We start from the raw sequence: 22582 nt of genomic DNA, 5'->3' as shown, positions 1-22582 counted from the left end.
TTCTAAATTGCCTCATCACACGAGGTTGTTAGGGATACATGAGAAGGGCTCTCCCGAGGGACGGAAGGGCTCTGGGTGTGATCAGGGAAGCCATTTAACGGACCTGGCAGCACTTCACAATTTCTTAGGATGTGCCCGGATCTGACCTGTGCCCTGGGGGTAGCATAGATTAAAGTGACCGGTTACAGTGTAATGAGTATCCGTGGTCTGGCGTATCTGCTTCCTGAGAAGGTGAGTTAGTGGATCTTAAGGTCAGAGAAAGAATGTACTAGACGACTAGACATCAAAATGCATGCAGACAGGGACATGTGTGAACTCATTTAATCCTCACTAAACTCTCAAGGAAACTGAGGCACAGAGAGGTTAAGAGCTTCTCGAGGTCACAGAGCTAGTGAGGGGCAGCTAAGATCTGAATGCGCACGTCTAACTGCCTTACTTCTAACTCCGCTTAGATGAAGAGCGCAAAGACATACAGCAAATGCTCATTAGTCTTTAACTACCGTTATTATAACCTTGATCTTAAGAAGTGTTTCTTGAAATTCTACCTTCCAAATACTTATCCCTTGAATTTGCCTCTTTCCTTCTAAGCTTCTGTTATTTCTGACCAGGATTACTGACTGCAGTGGCCTCTGCTTCCAACCTTGCCCCTCCCCATCCTTTTTTCCACGGGGCAGCCCGTCCTCTTGCTAACATGCCAGCTTGATTTCATCTGTCGGATTCATCAAGCACCCACAGACAACCAGTCAGTAATTATGGGATAAATGGATGAGTGAATTAGCTATAAGACTTCGTTGGCCATAATCTGCTCTCCATTACATAGCACTTAGAGGAACCCTACCCCGTTAGACTCTCCGTCTCCTTTTTTCCAGCTTCTTTTGCTAACACTTCCTTCTTCCAAGCAATTACTTTTTTCAATAGTTCATTCAATCCATCAAGTGCTACTGTGGATTTAAGGGTAAAATGAAGAGTAGGGCTCGTAGCATGGTTCAATGGGGGGTAAGGACCCCTTATACCCTTCTGTTTCAAATTGCTTACACATTTTAAATAAATGATTATAATTAACACTGGTCTTAATCTCACATACTTAGGTCAAAGCCATATTTTTTTCCTCTTAGTTTTGTTGCTCACCTGATATCTGTAGAGTTTTACCACACGCGCCGCGGCCGCTGTCCTCCATGTCATCTTCACCCGAGGCCGTCACGTATTGGAGGTGAAGGTTTAGTGTTTGAGTCTTGAATCCTTGCAGCCTTACCAGTTCACTCAGTTATGGACTGAATTGTGTCCTCCCTCCTCCCAAATTCATATGTTGCGGCCCTCACCCCCAGTATGACTATATTTGGAGAGGGCCTTTAAGGAGGTAAGGAAAGTTAAACAAGGTCATAGGGGTGGGGCCCTACTCTGGTAGGCTCGGAGTCCTTATAAGAGGAGGAAACACGGAGCTTACTCGCTCCATGGAGAGGAAACGGCACGTGAGGACACAGGGAGAAGGGGCCATCCTGAAGGCAGGAGGAGAGAAACCGACCCTACACCCTGATCTGGGACTTCTAGCCGCCAGATGGTGAAAAAATCAATGTCACGTGTTTAACACCCCCACCCCCCACCCCCCCAGGTCTGTAATACCGGGACGGCCTAATCAGACCAAGACATTCGCACTGCTGGGAGGATCAGGGAACCCGGCACTTGCCCCTTTCTCCTCCTACTCTAGAGCCCTGGGTCAGGGCCATGTTTTACCTGGAGCCTGATCTTAATCGTGGGGCTTGAAGGAAGCAGGCAAGAGACAACAGTGACACTTGGGTTTCCAGTGCCTGGAAGTCTTGGGATTTCCAAGATTGAAGAGGGAACAAATGTAAGTTAACGAAGGAATGGGAAAGAAGAAAGAAAATAGTTGCTTAGTCTGGACACTGGGGCTTGGAGTCCAGACCTCCCCACCCCAAGTCCACAGATGTGCTCTGATGCAGGTTTCCCGAGAGGGCGGGCTCCAGCATCCCGTGGGCTCCAGCATCCCGGGGGTGGGGGGAGGTCTCACGAGCAAAGCACCAGCTTTCTCTCCAGATTATTTCTTCTGATTAGTTTACAACACGCATGGATTTACCTTTTAAACCAGTCTTAAGCCGAATGCAATTGTAACTGTTACAAGTTAAAGGCAAAGGGGAAGTTTTTCCACACAAATAAGTTTCATTCAAGCATATAAAATCTGTTTTTCCCTGGGGAGGGACTGGGGAAACAGGAAGTCCCTGGTGAAGTTGAGGGAGTAAACTGGAAATAGGAGCACAAAGTGAGGGCTGGTTGGGGGAGGGGAGAGTGTCGGGGCAGCCTCTCCCTGCTTCGACGCTGTCCCAGCCTGTCCGCCAAAGGTCACTGCAACGCAAACCAATACAAATGGTGTAATAAGAATTTTCTATTTTTCTCGGTCACACGTGAGGCTTAGCAAGGACTGCAGTAACGAGGCGGGAGAGCAATAAATTCATTCATCCCGCACGTTCTCCCTGGTTCGGTCAGCGGCTTCCCCAGACCTGCCCCCCGATCCAGTGTTTCAGAGCGGTCCTCATCACCGCGTTCAGTCCCCCGTTACCCACCCCCCACCCCCCCCCACGCTAGGCTGGTCTGTTAGCTCAGATGGATTGATTGACTGATTGATTTAAAAGATTTTATTTATTTATCAGAGAGAAGAGCACAGCCCGGGTAGCGGCAGGCGGAGGGAGAAGCAGGCTCCCCTCTGAACAAGGGGCTCAGTGCAGGACTCGATCCAACCTGAGCCAAAGGCAGAAGCTTGACCCACTGAGCCACCCAGGCATGCCTATTAGCTCAGATTTAAAAACCGCAAACCACCAGATGGACAGATGCAGACACGGGGCTGGTCCTGAAGCCACGGCCGAAGGTGAAGGTAACAGCAAGGCGATGGGGTCTCGCCACGGAAAGCCTGGACAAGGGGGACCTGCGGATACTGTGCAAGTCCCCAGCTAAAGAATTAATTATCCCTCTTTCTCAAGACCTCTAGGCACTTAGGGTGGTTTCTGGCTTTTTTATACCCAAACCCCACCAAGGACTCGAGTTACTCACCGTGGGCTTGTCCTGGACGAGGCAGCAGATTGACTTAGAGATGTGGGGGCCAAGGAACATTCCAGACCCCCTGACGCTGATGTGAGTCTTCCTCTGTCCTCTACTCGGGATCCTCTTCAGTCCGCCCAGGTGAGGCCCCCAGGACAGGGGCGGCATGGATTGCCCTGGGGTCCATGCGACCAGAGGGCAGGCAGCTGTCCCCGCCATCCTGTGGTGGACCTTTATTCCACAGGGGTACTAACTGGGCTCTACGGATGGAGGGACCCTGTGTGGCCCTCGGCTCCCGGGGAAGGGCTGCGACAGCTGTTTTTCTCAGACTCACCGGAGAGCAAATTCAGCGGCTTTTCCTCTTGACAGCCTGTCCCAATCAGCTGCCGCTTAGTGTGGAGCCCAAGTTGTGACTCAAAGAGCAGCCAGGCTCGGGCCTCGGCTGGCAGAGCACATGCCGGGGACCAGCTCCCCACGGGGCGGGGCCTCGACCAGCAGGGGGGGTGCCGGCAGTGTGACAGCTGATTGTGCCTCGTGGCCCCCTTCCCTACGCAGCAAGTGGGCAATGATCCAGGCGGACCAGCAGGGTCGCCCGCGGTCCCAAACCCCTGCCCTGGAGGCAGGCCGGCCGGGGGCGCGGCTCGCACCTCTGAGCCTCCCAGCCCGTGGTTTCCCTTTTCCGCCTTTGCCCTTCGCTTTGGCCAGAACTCAGCTGTGCGGCAGTGACAGGACACGGAGCGGCCGGCCTCTCGCGGCGTTCTCGGTGCGCAGGGACCGACGCTGCGTCCGTCTTGATCCTTCCTCTGGGTGCATCTCTGCGAGCTTCTGCGGCTCCGGCAACCCCCCGCGGGCCGAAGCGACGCGCGCTCACCTGCGCCCCAGACGGCGAAAGAGGCTGCTCGACCTAGAACAGCAGACTGGGACGTTCTCAGCCTGTGACGATTACTTTCCTGAATGCGAAAAGTATGTCTGTATAGCCACAGTTTACAGAGGAAATCTTTAAAACCTATTTTGGGGCCGCCTGGGTGGTTCATTCCGTGAAGCAGGTTAAGCCTCTGCCTTCAGCTCAGGTCATGATCCCAGGGTCCTGGGATCGAGCCCCGCATCGGTCTCCCTGCTCAGTGGGGGCCCTGCTTCTCCCTCTCCCTCTGCCTGCCAGTCTGCCTACTTGTGATCTCTGACAAATAAGTCAATAAAATATTTTTTTTAAAAACCCATTTAATATACTTTGGAACAATAATTTGGGAGCTTTGGAAAAAGGAAAATATTAAACATTCAGAAGACACGGAAGTATTGCTATTCTAGTTAAAGAAAATAATCTCAAAAAGCTGCCCAGATTTTATTCTAGTGCTTCGCTAGAATTTTTTATTGGTTAATTCCTCTGTGAGATCTATAGCAAGAGCAGCTCCTGATGACCTGAAGGCCTGCGGGGATGCAGCGGGCTCGTCCCAGCGGAGCCCCCGAGGCTGTGTCGGAAGCATTCCGCTCGGGGACTGCTCACTCAGGTCAAGCCACACGCTGCAGTAGATCTTCTAAGACACAGCTCTGCCCGGCACCCTCGCGATTAAAATTGAAGAGCTAATTTCCCTTGACCAATAAAGCAAACACTTGATGTGATGGCATCTAGTTTCCTGAAGTCTGAGAGACGCTAGCGATGCCGGCTCGAGGCGGTCTGTTTATCTGACACGTTTATCTGAAGGGGCAAGAGGTTCTCTCCCCCCACGGAGCCAGCCGAGAACGATGTCCAGATGCACCGAGCGGGTTCGGGACTTCCCCCACTGAAGATAACACCTAAATAATGACAAGCAGGACATTTAAGCGGAGATCCTATTTGGGATAGTTTTGTAAACCATCTTAAGGAATGCCTTTATTCTCTCCATTCCATCTTTCTAAAATGCTTTTCCTCTGTTTGCCTGTCAAATTTTTATTCGTTCTTTAATGATGGGCTTCGGTCTTGTCTTCGGCAAGGAGTCTTTGGTAATAATATTTTTTCCCTTGTTCTTTTTGTTAATACTTCCGCAACAGCGCTGCCGTTACAGCGGATTGTTAATTCACCCATTTCCTCCCTTAAGAGCAAACTTCAAAGCAACAATTATTTATCTCTATAGATACTTCGTGCTCATTAGTTCAGTTACGTATAGTAGGAAGTTCAGTGAATGCATATTGAATGAATACATCTAGCAGTTTCTATAGGAGAATAAGAGTAATTATGCTGACTGCGATAGTTGGGCCCTTGCACAAGGACAATCTTTCTAGCACTAGTGTCCTGAAAATAGGAAATCCATGGTCCACATCTCCTGTGTCCCTGCTATCATTTATACCTGCTATGATTTATATAATGATATGTCATTATATACCTGCTTCTCCACACTGCTGAGTAACGGAGCAGATCTTTCCTACTTTATTACCACTTTTGCCTTTCTTTCTCATGACTGATCATCCCTTGGCCGAGCTAAATATCCATTCTTTTCATTTGCTGTTCACTTTCTTCTTCCGATTGTGCCATCATGCACTTGGACTTTGGTCCGCCTGTCAAGATTCAAGCTCCCAGCTGTAGGGCTTTTTTCTCCTTTGCACAAATACCTTCTTAAGCAAGGATCCTACTTCTCTCGTAGCTTTATTATAATCCAGTCACACCTGGGAATCTATTTTCCTTACTGGAAAAACAGAAAGGCCAGTGGATTCAGCACTGACTCCTTGATCAATGACTAAAGATACTAGTTTGAAATATCACTGGTTTGAACCTGATCTTGTACATACAAGGAATCTGAGCTCCCACCTGAGAAGAAACTGGCAGACCCACAAAGCAGCTTCTCCCTTCAGAAGCTATCAAGCTAATGGACTTCCGTCTTCCACTCTTTATTCCAATTTGCTTGTCAGGCAACCATCGGCTTTATCATTGTTCCTTCATTTGGAGACAGAACTAGTAAGTTTTGGTCAAGCCCTATGATTCATTTCCTTACTTTCAAGCAAGGTCATTGTGGTTCCCATTCAGAGCTCTGCCAAGTGCGGCGCCTCAGGGGAGGGGAGGCAGCCGGTGTCCTCTCAACCTAAAAGAGTTTTGGTGGGGCAATGAGTCATTAATTCCCTAATGCCTTTTCCAAGTGTGGATAAAGCTTACAGTTGGTTAAATGATGGGGCAAGGTGTGGAATGAAGGTTGGCACCAGTCTAGGGAAAAAAGTACATTTCCTTTTCCAAAGTAAACTATTTATTTTAATTGGCTCACAATAAATAGTAGGACAATTGTAATTAACAAAAGAGAAGTATGCTTTGGAGAACAGGCATAATAGAGAAAAGGGGGAAAAAAGTACATAGAGATGGAAAAATTTTGCATCAATCTTTTTTATGACTTAGAGCAAGTTTATAGGATTATAAAATTTGCTGGAATTAGCCATATAGAGTAATTTTGAATAACAGAATTTCAGAGCTAGAAGTTACTTTACAAAAATAACAGATTTAACCCTCCTCCCTTTATATTGTAGATGCAAAAAAAGTAAAAATGAGAACAAAGTGTCGAGACAGGATCAGTTTTTCTCAATTCCCTACATGTATCTCTGATTGAAAAGTTTGGGTGAATCACAAATCTTGATTGCCATAGCCTCTAGAATGATCTACACACAGAGAAGAAGCTGCAGCTGGCTGATGGTCCATCATCTTTCTTTGCCTACACTCGCAGGGTCTGGGCTGGGTTAAGTGTCCGTTCTCGTGATCCTCTGTGCTCGCAAATACTTATCAAGGTTATCAGGACTTCTAGAGAGGTGGGAGTTTGGGCTCTCCAGACTCCACTGCATCTCTCACTTAAATGTTCAATCCCAGGATTCCGGGACACTGTGGAGACATGGGATGTGGTGCAGAGGTATGGAGGTAATTCTTAAGGCAAACACTTATAAAACATAATAATGTGACTCTTCTGCTTAAAAGTCTTTAAAAGCTCTTCATTGCCAACACTGATGTTTTATTTTATTTTTAAAAAGATTTTATTTGGGGCGCCTGGGTGGCTCAGTGGGTTAAGCCTCTGCCTTCTGCTCAGGTCATGATCTCAGGGTCCTAGGATCGAGCCCCACATCCGGCTCTCTGCTCAGCGGGGAGCCTTCTCCCCTCCACCACCCCCCCCCCCGCCTGCTGCTCTGCCTACTTGTGATCTCTTTCTCTGTCAAATAAATAAAATCTTAAAAAAAAAGAAAAAGATTTTATTTATCTACTTTAGGGAGAGAGAGAGAGAGAGCGCGCCCCAGGCAGGGACGGGAAGGGGCAGAGGGAGACCGAGAAAGAGCCTCAAGCAGATCCCACGTTGAGCGCAGTGCCCGACCCGGGGCTCGGTCCCCCTCACAACTGCGACATCATGACCTGAGTGGAAACCCGGAGTCGCACGCTCATCCCTCGGAGCCACCCAGGTGCCCGAGCACCCATGTTTTAAAATGTGGGTTTTATGATTATTTGGGTATGGTGAGGCCAACAGATCAGCAACCGCTATTGAATAGATAATTTGCCACTCACGGTCCTCAAGCAGAGGGGCCTGCCAGGCCACAGGGGTCACCCCCGAAGCAGCGGGGGGGAGGGGGGTGGGCAGGAGCCGGTGGGAGCGAGGGCGGCGCGGGCGCCGGCGCGTTGACCGTGGTTTCCTCAGGAAAGGCAAGCAAGGCAGGGCAAGCAGGCTCCGGACCGGCTTGTTTGATCGTTTCAGTGGGCCTGGGAGGCCGAGGCTGCGTCTCGCCGGCACCTGACCCTTGGGTGGTTGGGACAGAGGCCCGGGGCGCAGCAGCCGCGGGCGGGGGCGGCGGGCGCGCGCGGGCTTGCGCGGGTCGTGTGGGAAAGCGGAGGCCCCCGCGGGCCGAGCGGCGGGCATTCAGACGCGGAGCTCCTGCCCCCGGCGTCCGCACAAGGTGCCCCTGTGACCGCTGCTCCCGGGAGGTGCTCGGGAGCACGAGGGGTGCGGGGCCCGTTTCGGGGGCTGCTGCGGGGCGCACCCTGTGGGCAGCACATTAGTAGGTGGAGCGTTCATCTAAACGAGGGGCGTCCTCCTTTAAAGAAACCTGTTGGGCTTCATTGAACGGTGTTGTGAGCTTGTTTAGCCATAAAATGCCTTTGAAAAACACAACATAGAGTTTTAAAGGTATCTCGAAGATGGTATTTTAGACTTAGAATCTGGACTTTGGGGGCGCCTGGGTGGCTCAATGGGTTAAGCGTCTGCCTTGGGCTCAGGTCATGACCCCAGGGTCTTGATTGAGCGGGAAGCCTGCTTCTCCCTCTCCCACTCCCCCTGCTTGTGTTCCCTCTCTCGCTGTCTCTCTCTGTGTCAAATAAACAGATAAAATCTTAAAAAAAAAAAAAAAAAAGAATCTGGACTTTGTTTTGACCACTCTCTGGCACTCATTCTCTCCTGGGGTTTCTAGTAAGAACCATCCAGGCTGGTTTAATTAGGGTCAGCAGAAGGAGCTTTCCTCTTTCCTGCCTCTAAGCTCTGCTCAGACCGGTTTCCCCCTTACTCAGGAGCGAACTTGGTGCTCTGCCCCTAATGCAAGGCTTTCTAGCACCAGCTTCTCTGTGAAGTCCTCGCCAAGCTTCCCAAACCCACAAATAAATGCTGCGCACCATGTGCCGGCCACTCCTCCAAGCGCCTCAGAATATTAACTCACTTAGTCATGGTGATAGTCCTAGGAGGCAGGCACTCTTTGTATCCCTGTTTTATGGATTAAGACCCGGAGATGCAGAGATGTTGAGAGACTTGTCTGAGGTCACCAAGCTAGAGGCATTCAGGATGTCATTGGCGTTGCTTTAATGCCATTTGAATATTCTGTGCTGTTAATTAATTAATGCTGTTTGAAATCTCCGTGGGGATTAGGTGGGCACCCTCTGATAGATGGGGGTACGTTAATGTGTCCTTTAAATCAGAGGGAAGGAGTCCCTGTCTTTTAACATTCTGGAATTTTATTAAGACTGTTCATTCAGCATTTGTTCAGAATCACTTAAAAGGAATTTTAATTTGAAGTTTACTTTGGCTTAGCAAGGTGATTTTCCGAGTCCTTCCTCTGAGAGAGCTTAAGTTCATCAGTAAATAGGAATGCAGGGAAAGTTTTAAAACCACTTAAAAATGCACTTTGTGATACTAGCTTTTATATATGCACAGTATCTTACTACTAACTCAGGCTTATATATACTAATTATGGTGAACATTTTCAGAACTGGCTCAGAATAAGGGTTCAACCAGGAAAGCAGGACCAGCCGGTGATAGATTGTAGATTTATTGCAAGGAATTGGGTTATGCGATTGTGAGGCCGGGGCTGGTCACGTCTGAAATCCACAGGGCAAGCTGGGAATTCTGGAACTTTCCGAAGGCACTGCCCCCAGCCAGTATGTCTTCAGGGAAGCCTCAGTCCTGTTCTTCAGGTCTTCCAACCAGCTGAAGCAGGCTCATCCAGATTTCCTAGGAGAACCGCCCTGAATTAAGTCAGCTGGTCATGGATTTGATTCACATCTACAAAACCTCTTCACAGCAGCATCCGGACAGGTGTTTGTGTAAGATTTTTAAAATGTATTTGTTGTTTGAGAGAAAAAAGAGAGAGTGTGGAAGAAGGGCAGGGGGAGAGAATCCCAAGCAGTCTCCTCACCGAGCCGAGAGCCCAACACAGAGCTCGATCTCGTGACCCTGAGATCCTCACCTGAGCTGACATCAACAGTCGGCTGCTTAACCGACGGCACCACTCAGTCCCCCTTGGACTGGTGTATGAGTGAAAGTAGACCTGTAGCCTTACCGAGGTCACACAGCAAAGGACCGTCCATTACAAGAACCTTTAGTGACCACCGTGTTGTCTCTTTGATGTCCCTATTTGTATTTGAAAAGAGGAAGTAGTTTCTTTAGAAATATCCTGGAGAATACATAAGAGGTTTTAATCATTTAAATGAGCTTCCCATCAATGGGCCCGAAGCATGCGACAAAGCTTTTTTGTGTCCCCTTCTGCTCAGGTCTCCTCTCTTTATGGTCCTGGCATGAGTATCTCTAGTTTCTATTAACTCTGAGCCTCAGTGACCTTACACGGAAAAGGGAGTCATTACAGGCCTGGCCTCCTCGGGCTAAGCGGAGGGCTGACTGAGTCAGAGGGGTGTCGGCGAGCAGCACACCAGGACACCCACCACACCGTCTTGTGGTGCTAGTACTGTGCTCGGTTCCCTCTGGGGGATGTCTTCTGCCCTCGAGGGACAGAGGTTTCCTGCAGGAAACAACCAGAGGCTCTGATGTTACATTCAGAAACATTGAAAAAATTGGCCCATTTATCAATTCCCATCTAATGCAAGACGTACCATTTTCCAAGTCTTGTTTTCCAGTCATTATCTTTCTGAGGCTCTGGGGACTCGCGGCCCGGGCAGGGTGGTCTGCTGCCCTGGCTTTTTGAAAAGTTCCTGCAACTTCGCTGCCAGGCCGGGTGGTGGCCTGTCAGAGGGAGGAGGCATTAACCGAACAGGATGGTTTACGCCGCTCAGGAGCAGTGAGTCTGTTCAAAGACCTGTCTAGGCATTAAGCCGGTTTTTCTAAGTAGCTTCCTTGTGACGTAAATACGTGTTTTATTATCATCTTGTTATGGAGGAAGATGTTAAGAGGCAGAGAAAGGGTTTTTTTCTTCAGCTTTGGCTCCAGAATGGATGATGCTGAACTCCTGAGATCTGGGCCGCCACCTGCCTGGATCTGGATAAAACTGATCCTTACTGAACCCTGAACTCGCTCTCCTTTCTGGGTAGGCACCGAGACCCAATCCCAGGTGGGTTGGTCAGGACAAAATGCTTATTTTCTTCCCAAATTCTCTTCCCCTGGCACTCTTGGCAATGGCAGGAAAAGAGAATTCATTTGCCAGCAGTGACACTTCCTCATCTACTTTTAGCAGAGCGCAGCGACTTTTCTTCTTGAGGAACAAAGTGGCAGTTGCTGCCTCGTAAACAGAAGGCAAGGGCTTGCTGCATTACCAGAGGAAACTCTTTGCAGAAATGCTCGGAGCTGTTTGGAGGCAGGAGAGGGGAGAGGTGTGGTGTGGTGAGTGATAAGGAGGATCGCCTCCAGAAACCGTCCTTGGCCATCTGGTATACGGGGTTGTCCCCCACCGAGGAAGAGTTTGTCCTGCGTTAGGAAGTCTTGAAGATCTCCCACCTCAGAGCTGCTGACCGTGTACGTGGAGCCCAAGCAGCGGGTCCCCTTCTGCTACAGGTGCCCTTCCTGACTCACTTCTGCATCACCTGAGAGACCGTGAAGCCCTCAAGTGTGACCACTTAACGTCCGCTCCCTTGGCATCTCTGCCCTTCCGAGAGGAGGGTTTAAGACGTGGCAGTGCTCAGCAAGCGTTTGCTGAATCAGTCAATTCAGGGATCTACTGAAGTGTTTCTAGGTTTGGATGGGATGGTTTGAGAAGTTAAGTTCCTAGTACTTAAAGCTCCTAGAAACAAGGATCAGAAATGGTTGTCCCAGGTGAAGGGCCCAATGATGCAGAGTGTTTGAGAACCTCTTTTACGGATTTTTGGTACCATTACAATGGAATGATTTACATCTTGAGATAATGAAAATGTATAATCCACTTTTCATTCAAAACCTGTCACTTCAGTTAATGATAACCTCCATCTAGGAGCTAGGACTAAGGCTGTGGATTTGGTATTGAGTCCATGCCGTTAAGAAGAGTTTGATGGTAGGTACCACGGGGAACAGTCATGAGAACAAATCACGATAAATCCACTGTTTAATTCTAATCTGAACATTCGATGGGTCAGATCATCTCCATAAGTTTGCAACACTCACACAAATAAGGGCTGAATTCCCAGACTTCAGACTTCGACCATTTCCTGAATTCGAATTCAGAGTTTCACGTACATGATTATGGCCAGAGGTCGGTGGAGGGAGGAAATATTTTATCGCCTTTGTCTCCTCTGTGGGTGATGTCTGAAAGCCAAAGTGGAACTCTCTTGCCTGTGGCCAATTAGTTCCTGAATTGTAAGAGAAGATGCTGATTTTCACTGCTGCTTTTTTTTTTTTTTAACTGACAGATCAAATACTCAACATGTATTCCCTTATTTAGTTCTGGAATCTCTGTGAGGAAGTCAGCACCGTTTTCTGATTCTAAGAGAGGGAAATGGAAGCCCAGGGGCACAGCGCAACCACGAGGCAGCCGGGGGGCCCCAACCCCTGAGCTGGGGAGCCTGCCGTGCACTGGGGACCCTGGTTGGTGTTCACATCTGGACTATCAAGATATGTCCTTTCAGGAAAATTCTGAAAATCAGTGTTAGGTGACATTCATATATCGCCAGCCTATCATCCACCAGCACAAAATTGGAGCACGCTGTGTTTACTTCGTGGTTTGAAATTTGCATCGAGGAACGGCCAGAATGCAGGGCAGCTTCTGAAGCAAGAGAAGCGGGATTCATCACAAACTCAAGACAAACAAACCTCGGGGATGTGCAGGGTTGGGGGACCCAGACTCTCCCCGGTCCCTGGCTGCGGCCCGATTTCCTCCCTCCCCTGACTTACCCTGGGAGTTTCCTCTGGTTGGGATGAAAGCATTTCTGAGCCTTTTGGTATTTGTTCAAATTCAGCCAGGCATTATTGACATTTTCCTGGAAGTCGCACAATATTCTTTCATTTGTTTTAACACTAGGATGTATTTCATATGAGAAGACTCACTGTGGGTTTTTTTTGTTGTTGTTGTTTTAAATTTCTATATCTTCCCCCACCCTCCAAGTTCAGATGAATAAATGAGAAATGAAAAGAAGCAAGAAGTGGCGCCTGGGTGGCTCAGTGGATTAAAGCCTCTGTCTTCGGCTCAGGTCATGATCCCAGGGTCCTGGGATTGAGTCCCGCATTGGGCTCTCTGCTCAACAGGGAGCCTGCTTCCCCTTCTCTCTCTCTGCCTGCTGCTCTGCTTACTTGTGATCTCTGTCTGTCAAATAAATGAAGAAAATCTTAAAAAAAAAAAAAAAGAAAAGAAGCAAGAATATAAAATGTAGGAAAATGACACGCATGCATTAGCCACGCCTAAATTAACTAATGAAGCATGTGGAAGGGTCCGTTACGTTGGGCAAAGTTGTATTCGTGCAGTGCAGCTCACTGCGTAGGAGTTGTTTATTTTTCTGGAATGCATGTGAGAACCGTAAACAGGGTACTAAATAATAATGATTAATGTAAACATGAGAACAGCTTCTAAAATCCAGGTTGACCATCCTATGCTGGGTGAGAGTTCCAGCAAATCTAAACAGCAGGCAGCAGGAATTTCAACCAGTTTAGAAATATAGTCCTAACAGTTCATTGCATCAAGGAGGAGGGGGGATGTCACCCAGTAACACAGTAGTGAAAGATCTAAGGAGGCAAAGATCACTTGAAAAAGGAGGAAGAGTCATCTCAGAGGGTTTGCGTTCATTAACTGGCGTAGAGCCCAGGCCCAGCGAAGGACATCTTGCCACTTGGTGTTAAATGATTCACTCCATCAGTGACAGAGGGCGTGGAAATTGTGTCATACCCATGGAGTACAAGTGAAGCTTTCTTAGGACGCAGCAATGCAGGGGCAATGTGGGCATTTAATAATAGCGTGAGTGGAGGGGTTTCAGTAGGAGTGCAGACACCTCCCCAAACTCATTGTCAAAATTGCTGACATGATTACATGCTTAACAAGGCTTCTCTAATGATTGACATGCATTGTACAGATGAAGAACCTTGGGAGGCCAACATAAGTCTGAAACAATATTCAGTCTCAGTAGAATCCAAAAAAAAAAAAAAAAAAAGCAAATAAAAAGGGAAAGTAATTTTCCATTTGGCAAAGATTCAAAAGGAAAGAAAATGGTCAGTGTCTGTGAGGGCATCAGGAGATATCAGCTCACACCTGTGTGGCGGAAGTATAAACTGATAAGAAACTCATCGATTGCCTTCTCAGAAATATTAATATATAAGTATGTATAGCAATAACAGTGAAAGCTATAGCTTCTTACTTTTATTGACCAGGAATGGCAAATCTTACTTATCCTCATAGTAGGAAAATGATCTAATGGTTTCTGGTCTATCCATACAATAAAGTGCACTGTGGAGATGACAAATGAGAATATAGAGAGAAGAAGAATTAAGAACTATAAAGGTATTTAGAATGTATTCTTAGTGGGGGGCAGAATAGTGTTCCCCCAGAAGTTGTCCATGTCTGTTTCTGGAAGCTGTGCCTCGCTTCTGTCGCATAGTGAAGGGGAAGTAAGCTTTCAGATAGAACTAGGGCTGTTAATTAGTTGAGCAGGAGTTGGGAAGATTATCCTGGGCCCCATGTAATCACGAGGGTCTTTATAAGTGAAAGAGGGAGGGAGGAGAAGACAGGATGAGAAAGGCTCGGTCGACCCGAGCTGGTGGCAAAGATGGAGGAGGCCGCAAGTGGCCACAGCCGCTTCTAGAAGCTGGAAAAGTTGAGAGAACGGATTCTCTCCTAGAGCCTCCTGAAAGGAGCGTGGCTGTGCTCTCAACTTGGTTTCAGACCGGCGAGATCCATTTCTGACGTTTGGCCTCTAGAACTGTTAACATAACTAATTTGCGTTGTGTCATCAAGTGGGTGGTAATTTGTTATGGCAACAATAGGACATTAATACAATATTGTTAAATGAAAAATGTCTTAATTTTGTAACATGTGGACTGAAGGATGAGTTAAAAACACACATACCGGGTCGCCTGGGTGGCTCAGTCGGTTAAGCATCTGCCTTTGGCTCAGGTCATGATCCCAGGGTCCTGGGACCGAGGCCCACATTCTTGTTCAGCGGGGAGCCTCCTTCTCCCTCTCCTGCTCCCCCTGTTTGTGCTCTCTCTGCCTCTGTCAAGTAAGTACAATCTTAAACACACACACACACAGAACAGAAGAGACTGAAATGTTATACAAAATAGCTAAATTAAATGTGGTTCTGTCCAGGATATGGTAATGTTACAGTTGACATATTATTTTTGTCTATTTTATTATTGGTACTTTGTTTAGTATAAATGTATTACTTTGTAACAAGAAAAAAGGTTATTTGGAAATGTTGTAGAAATCATTCAGTTCATGTTGCTGCAGGCTCTACTGTAAATTTGAGGTCTGTGTCCTTTCCAGAGAAGCTTTTGTTTGTCATTCATTTTAAGATAGAGGTGGTGCTTTGGAGACCTTTCTTGTAGTATAATATTTTCCCCAAATTATAGACAACTGGTCATGGATGGTCGTGTAGAAGCCCAAATAAATATCTTTCACTAAAAGGTAATCACTTCAGATTTTTCAGTATATCAGAGGGAAACACTTTTCGCTATCCCAGGGCAGTCCCCTATTTTGCCAATGTTCCGGTTCAGTCTTTAAATGTTTACTGAAGTCTCCTTGTGTACTGAGCACAGAAGGTGCTTGTTAAAATATTGCATTGCTACAGGACAGTGATGATTATACAAATTTGTAGGAGCACTGAAAACAATGATTATCCTTTGTTCCATGAAAAAGCTGAACAGAAAAGTCCATGTACCTCCAATTACACATTTATAAAAAGAAACATCAGAAGATTCTCTTCATTTAGTTTACACCTGTCGGTATAATTTTGAGGCAGTGCAGGCCCCAGCAGAGGGACCATGGTTTCCTCTGGAAAGCTAATAAAAACAATAACCATGCGTAAGAACAATACTAGTGGTTGTTGTTGAGGGTCCAAGATCAATATCAGCTAAGATATATTGAATGGTTATTTATCACTTTTCAGAGCTATATGGAATTCATGGTGGGTGCCGATATTACTCCAACATTTTCAGTCGAGGCCTATGGGAGTAACTTGTTCGATGTCACACAGTTGATCACTGGAGAAGCAAATTAAACCAAATTCAGGTCTTCTGATTCTAAAACCTATACTGTTAATCATGATTATTCTCAAAGATTATTTTTACGGTCTTTTAATGGTTATGTTGTTTTTATAATTGAACCACGTAAGTAACCCTACAACTCTTTGCAAGGAGAGCTTATAGTAAAATGATATTGGGGCAGCTACTAACCTGGGGTTCTCGGGCTATCTGTATAAGATAGCATGTGACTTATACTCACTAGTCACTCTTTCACAATTTTATCAACTAATAAGTGAGAACTCTTCCAGAAAAAATAGTAGACAGTGCTCACAAACCAGGAGGGAGGGAAGTGACTTGTCACCCAACCAGGCCTCCCTGGGAACTGTGCCGTCTGTCGCTTGACCAATGCCCAGGAGACTGCTGGGTCCTGACTCTCTGCTTCTGTCTACACTCAACAGACCCTGAAGAAATATTGAATTTTGAAAAGTCCTTCCAGTACTCTCTTATACTCTTTCTCTTAAATGGGTGAGTCTTCCTTATAAAAAACAAGAAATCAGAAAGCACTCGGTGGAGAAAAGGAAGCTTACCAATTGCAGTGTCCGGGGGAGAAGATGTTTCCTGCCTAATGGTCTGAATTACCTGCTCCAGCTCCCCCACGTCACTGCTGTGCCCCTGGGGCAGATTCGGACTTGTTGAGAAGCTGCCTCCTCCATTCTGTCATGGGCACCCTCATTTGGCTGTTTTGCTGCGTCGAAGTGTTGGACGTTTGCAGCCACTGGCTTTCCCTTCTGTCTGGGTTGTGTTTTCGTTTGTTGTTGTTGTGTGAGATTTCATTTTTTAAGTAATCTCCACACCTACATGGGGCTCGAACCCACAACTCCGGGATCAAGAGTCGCATGGCTCCACTGACCAAGCCTGCCAAGCGCCCCTGGATTGTGTTTTCATCTTTGCTCTCGAAGTCCTACTGGTTCTTTGGTCTGTGCTCACACGGGAGACTTGCTGCCCTCCACTCACTCTTTCTCTCCTTCCCTCTCTCTCTCCCTCCCTGTTGCTCCTCCTGATCTGTCCCCACCTCTTTCTCTCCTGGAGCAGTGCATGGGCTTTGGAGATAGGTTTGGGTTATGGCTCTGAGTCTCACTGAGTGGAGATGCTGGGCAGATTTCCTTATTTTAGGAGCCTCAACTTCCTCATCCATGAAACAGGAAAGATAACGCTTATCTCACCATGTGTGTCAAAATTAAATGAGACATGTACGTAAATCACTTGATATGGCATCTACCAAACACTATGGACTCAATAATATCTCTCCTTTTTATCACTATTTTAATTTAGCTGCTGTTTATTTAATAACATTTTGATTCACAGGGGGGTTGAGACTGCATTTTATTTAACCTTGAATTTCCCTGAACCAAAGATAGTGCCTTGGGTGTGCCAGGCATTAGGAAGATGTTGAGATCAATTAAGTTGGTCAAAAGAGAAACAGAGAAGAAATAAAAGGCACATGATCAACATTGGTCTGTGTCAGTTTCTCACTCTGCAATTAAGAATGTTGATTCAGCAGTGCCTGGGTGGCTCAGTGGGTTAAGCCCCTGACTCGTGATGTCAGTTCAGGTCATGATCGCAGGGCTGTGAGATCAGGCTTTGCTGGGTGTGGAGCCTGCTTAAGATTCTCTCCCTCACCTTCTGCCTCTCCCTGCACACACACACACCCTCTCTCTCTCTCTAAAAAAGAAAAAAAAAATAGTGTTGATTCAGTAGGTGTCAAGGCCTAGATACCGAGAAGAGATGTTTTCAACCAGGACTATGGTGTGCTGAGTCTTAGAAGTTCTTATAATCCTGTTACTGGAAAGAATCTCAGTGCTGTTGTGGCTCATCCCCAAAAGCCTTAAAATTCTGTTTCCTTTTCTTTTGCTACGTAGGACATTTCTGTGACAGCTGGCAAAAATTTTGTAAGATCTCTAGGATAGATAACAGTACTCTATCAATGTCCCTTCCCTGCTTTTGATAATCGTAGTGTGGTTAGTGAGACTGGAGTATGTATAGGAATGGGGGGTCATTATCTCTGCAACTTACTTTCCAAGTGTTCAGAAAAAATGTACTATATATATTAAGACAAGAGAGAATGATAGGGAAAATATGATACAGTGTCAGTATTTGGGAATCCACTTGAAGGCTATATGGATATTCTTTGTACTATTAATTGCAACTTTTTTGTAAGACTGAAATTATTTCAAAAGAAAGATTTTCAGGTTTTTAAAAAGTTTTATTTATTTATTTGACAGAGAGAGAGAGAGAGATCACAAGTAGGTAGACGGGCAGGCAGAGAGAGGGGAAGCAGGCTCCCTGCTGAGCAGAGAGCCCGACACAGGGCTTGATCCCAGGACCCTGAGACCATGACCTGAGCTGAAGGCAGAGGCTTAACCCACTGAGCCACCCAGGTGCCCCAAAGAAAGATTTTTTTTAAAGCTGTTTGAGGGGTGCTGGGAGGCTTAGTCGGTTAAGTGTCTGCCTTTTGCTCAGGTCATGATCTCAGGTCCCTGGGATCAAGCCCCACATCAGGCTCTCTGCTCAGCAGGGAGTTTGCTTCTCACACTCCCTCTGCCCCTCCCCCTGTTTGTGCTCTCATTCTCTCTCTCTCTCACAAATAAATAAAATCTTCAAAAAAAAATAAATAAATAAAAGCTGGGGCACCTGAGTGGCTCAGTGGGTTAAAGCCTCTGCCTTCAGCTCAGGTCATGATCTCAGGGTCCTGGGATCAAGCCCCACGTTGGGTTCTCTGCTCAGCAGGGAGCCTGCTTCCCCCTTTCTCTCTCTGCCTGCCTCTCTGCCTACTTGTGATCTCTGTCTGTCAAATAAATTTAAAAAAGAAGCTGTTTGAAATTACATGTTTGCATCCTCCTGACTTAGAGCCCTATGAGGGAGTTACTAGGCCAAAATATAGTTCTGCCCCTCCTCTCCCTAAATGAAAATGTATGCTCCGATGAATTTCACCGCCTGGCACATGATGCTAATTGTGTGTTTGGGTACCTGATTAAGAACTGCGGAGATAGTGGGGTCTGCAAGGTAGCAGGCATTTCTGATGCTAATCTGGACTTGGAGCCCGCCCTCCCATATTCCACGGTAAGGGATGCCGCCTGGGCATTTGCTCTTCATCAATCAGGGATAAGTACCAAGGCTTTGCCTGACTAGTGATGTCTGACATGGGCGCATTCACAGAGTCAGGAGACACAATCACCTTGGGAAAGACCAGCCTTGACAAAGAAGGCTTTCAGGACATGCTTGCTTAATGGACCCGCACAGGTTTGGGTCATTTTCCAGAGCAGTGGTCAGGATTTTCTGACTCTGTAACAAAGCTGTTGGTGGATGGCGGATGGAGGGGAAGGAGGGTAAGTCATAACGCAAGAGACTGATCACACTTTCATGGGAATAGAGGATAAACATTGGAACAGCTCTTTCTAAACGTGTTCTAAATTGCATGTTTAATCATCAATAAAAGTGCCTTTTCCATTATCATCCTTGTGATTTTACTGGTCTGGCAGATTTTTCTCCCACAGCAGACCAAGGACTCAGGGAATGACCATTAACAGCTCACAGCCTGAGCCTAAGTTGTGGTCAAGCTAAAAGGCAAACATTTCTGCCAGACCCCTCGGAGAAACCTTTTCTAAGGAAATTAAAGGAGAAGAGAGCTGGGCCAAACTTGGTGTGACAGAAACGCCCCAGCTTGTAGATTCATAGAGGCAGGACTTTGACTTGAGCCACTGGCTGTCACTCAGCCTCCAGCTCAGCCCTCACCGCGCTGCTCTCGGAGGCTCGCCTGCCTTTCCCACGCACCTGCCTTCCAGGTGAGGGCCTCCCGTCTGGGGACTAACCACAGAAACTAATTTTGCAAACCTGGGAGGGACATTAGAAGCCAAAGGAAGCAATTTCGAGGAACCACCACAGACGTGGGACCTAGACGGGTGTGTGTGGATGCAGGTGTGCATGCGTGTAAGTGTGCATGCGTGTGTGGGATGTGTGTGTGTATGTGGGGTGTGTAGGTGTGCGCACACACGTGCTCCGCACATCACCGGAGCCGAGCGTCTCACAGCGCCTGCGCCCCGACGGGGCGGACACTCGGAGGTCCGGGCCAAGCAGGACCCGCTCAGTCACCTGCTCCCCGGCGCCGGCCTGCTGGGAGCGCAGCTGGCCTCACGGGAGGGCCCCGCTGGCAGCAAAGAGCCTTTGCTACACAGCACCTGAGCTTTGGGGAGGAGCCGGAGAGGAGGACAGCTCAGGGCTCCAGGCTTGATTCTCTTGGAGGCGGATGCCTGCGGGAGGTTCCAGGTTTCAGGGGCCGGAGTTACCGCGGCGAGGAGCGCTGGGGGAGGCGGAGAAGTGGTCTCTGCGTTACCACATTTTCTGATAATGTACGGAACGGTGTGGGTTAACTGGCAGGATGGTTGTATTTTTAAAATCTCAGTTTAGCTATGTACGTTAAAGTGAATTTTATTTATTTGACCACTACGACTGTACTCTTGCCATCTTCATCAAAGCGATGCAGAGATTCTGAAGCTGGGTGTACATGGGAATCTCCCAGAGAGTTGAGAAAATACGCATGCCATGATCTCATCCTTCGAAAGCCAGATTTCAGGAGTTGGGATGAAATCCAGGTAGGTATAGTTAAAAAAAAAATCTTTTAAGGAGAGTTTAGCATTTATCTCTTTGTTGAGGACTAAGAATAAGCAATGTAATACTATTATATAATATGACATTATTTTATAATTGTATATTTGTGCTTTCGTTCATCTGTAGTGATAATAAAATGTAGCAGATGAATCATAAAAGGAAATCATAAGTAATTATAACACTGCCTTGCATTTGCTTTGCACTTTTAAATTTTTCAAAGCTGTTTACAACCATTACCCTGATTTGTTCCTACAACAATCATAGATGAGAGGAGTCGAAAATCCCTGGGCTGTTCCTTAGAACAGTGACATAATGGGGGTAAGAGAAAGCTTTATGCAGGGAGCAGGCACAGGGACAGCCTAATGGGAGGAGATTCAGGTAAATACCACGTGCACCGCGCTTACAGGTAGTGTGGCTCGAGGCATTCTTCCGGCTTTCAGTAGAGATTGCCCAGTGATTAGCTTCCTGTTTGTGTCAAACTCTTCTTTGGGGAAGTTATAGCCACTATAGTTAACTGCCTTTTTATCATTGCGTTCTATAATTTAAAGGTATTTCCCAAACCCCACACCTGTGGTCTCCTGTAATCTCCACCTGGCACCCAACAGCTTTTGAAATCAATTCACTTACGAATCTGCCCACAAAAGCTGATAATCCCCTTCTGCCAGAGGGAAACCAGCTTGCCTCGGTAATACCCGTGTTCATCAGAAAGTCCAGAACTGACCAAGGATAGCAGCCCTGCCCGTTTAGAGTAGTTTAGTCCTTGTGTTCTGAGTAAGATTTAGAAGTATCCACAGATCCATTATTCCCCTGTGGTTGCCCAGCTAAGGCAGATCCTCTTATGACAGGGCTTGTGTGCTTTTGAAAGTGCTCCCATAGAATGGAAATGAAATTGGACTATAATTTATAGATTTGGAGATGAATATTTTTGGATTCAATTCATTCATTTCCTGTGAATATTCCCAAGGGAAAAATCAAGAGAGACTTTGAACAATGGACATTCAATCAGAATTGCAAGGGGGATAATCACTGTTTAATCTTTTTTTTTTTTTTAAGATTTTATTTATTTATTTACAGAGAGAGATCACAAGAAGACAGAGAGGCAGGCAGAGGGGGCTGGGGAAGCAGGCTCCCCGCTGAGCAGAGAGCCCAATGTGGGCTTGATCCCAGGATCCTGAGATCATGACCTGAGCCAAAGGCAGAGGCTTAACCCACTGAGCCACCCAGGCGCCCCAATCTTTTTTTTTTAATTAAATTTTAAAAGCATTTGGCCAACTATAGTTTTGCTTTTATTTTCAGTAAAGACATGACACTCAATTGGTGTTATTTTATATACATAAATCAACACAGCAAATGATAATATTCCTTGGTACTTCCCTGCGTCACCCAGTACCCAGTACAAATTTAGTAATTCTACTTTTAAGAGGAAAGTTAGTATTTCAGTGTAGAAACAATGCAGTTAAGTTTCAGCAGTAGAGGGGTAAGTACACACACACACACACACACACACACACACACGCACAGAGTACTGTCTCCCCGCCTGCCTGGCGGATCCTCCTGATTCTACCGGTAAATGTCTTGGGTCTGTTTACCTGTCCATCTTCTCAGGGTCACTTTCTGGAGCACGTACCGCTTCTGACCACGTGTGGATCTCCCCGCTTCTATTCTCGCTGAGCCTCCACCCCACTCCTCTCCACAGCAGCCAGAATATTTTTCCCCCTTTAAATGCAGATCGGATCATCATTCTCTCCATTCTTTGGTTTCCCCGCTGCACCTGGGATAACAACTGACCTTCTTCAGGCCCAGAATGATTTTCTTCTCCTTTGGGCTCACCGTGCGCCATCTGTGACCTGAAATACCGGCGGCGCACAGGCTTGTGGTCTGGGTGGTCCTCGGGTCTCCCCTTGAATGTCACTTCCTCCGGAAGGTCTTGTCGGGTCACTCTGCCCTTCTCTTCCAGAGCCTTTATCAGCCGGTGTGACTGTGTATTCCCGGATCTGGTTACTCATTTACCAGCTCTGCAAAGCTGGGGTCCCTCCGTTTCTGTCCATTGCTCTGTCCAGAGCAAGGCAGGCACGAATATCCAGATGTTT

This window comes from Martes martes (genome assembly GCF_963455335.1).
Source record: "Martes martes genome assembly, chromosome: 13".
Lineage (NCBI taxonomy): Eukaryota > Metazoa > Chordata > Mammalia > Carnivora > Mustelidae > Martes > Martes martes.
Note: the sequence above shows the minus strand (reverse complement) of the source record.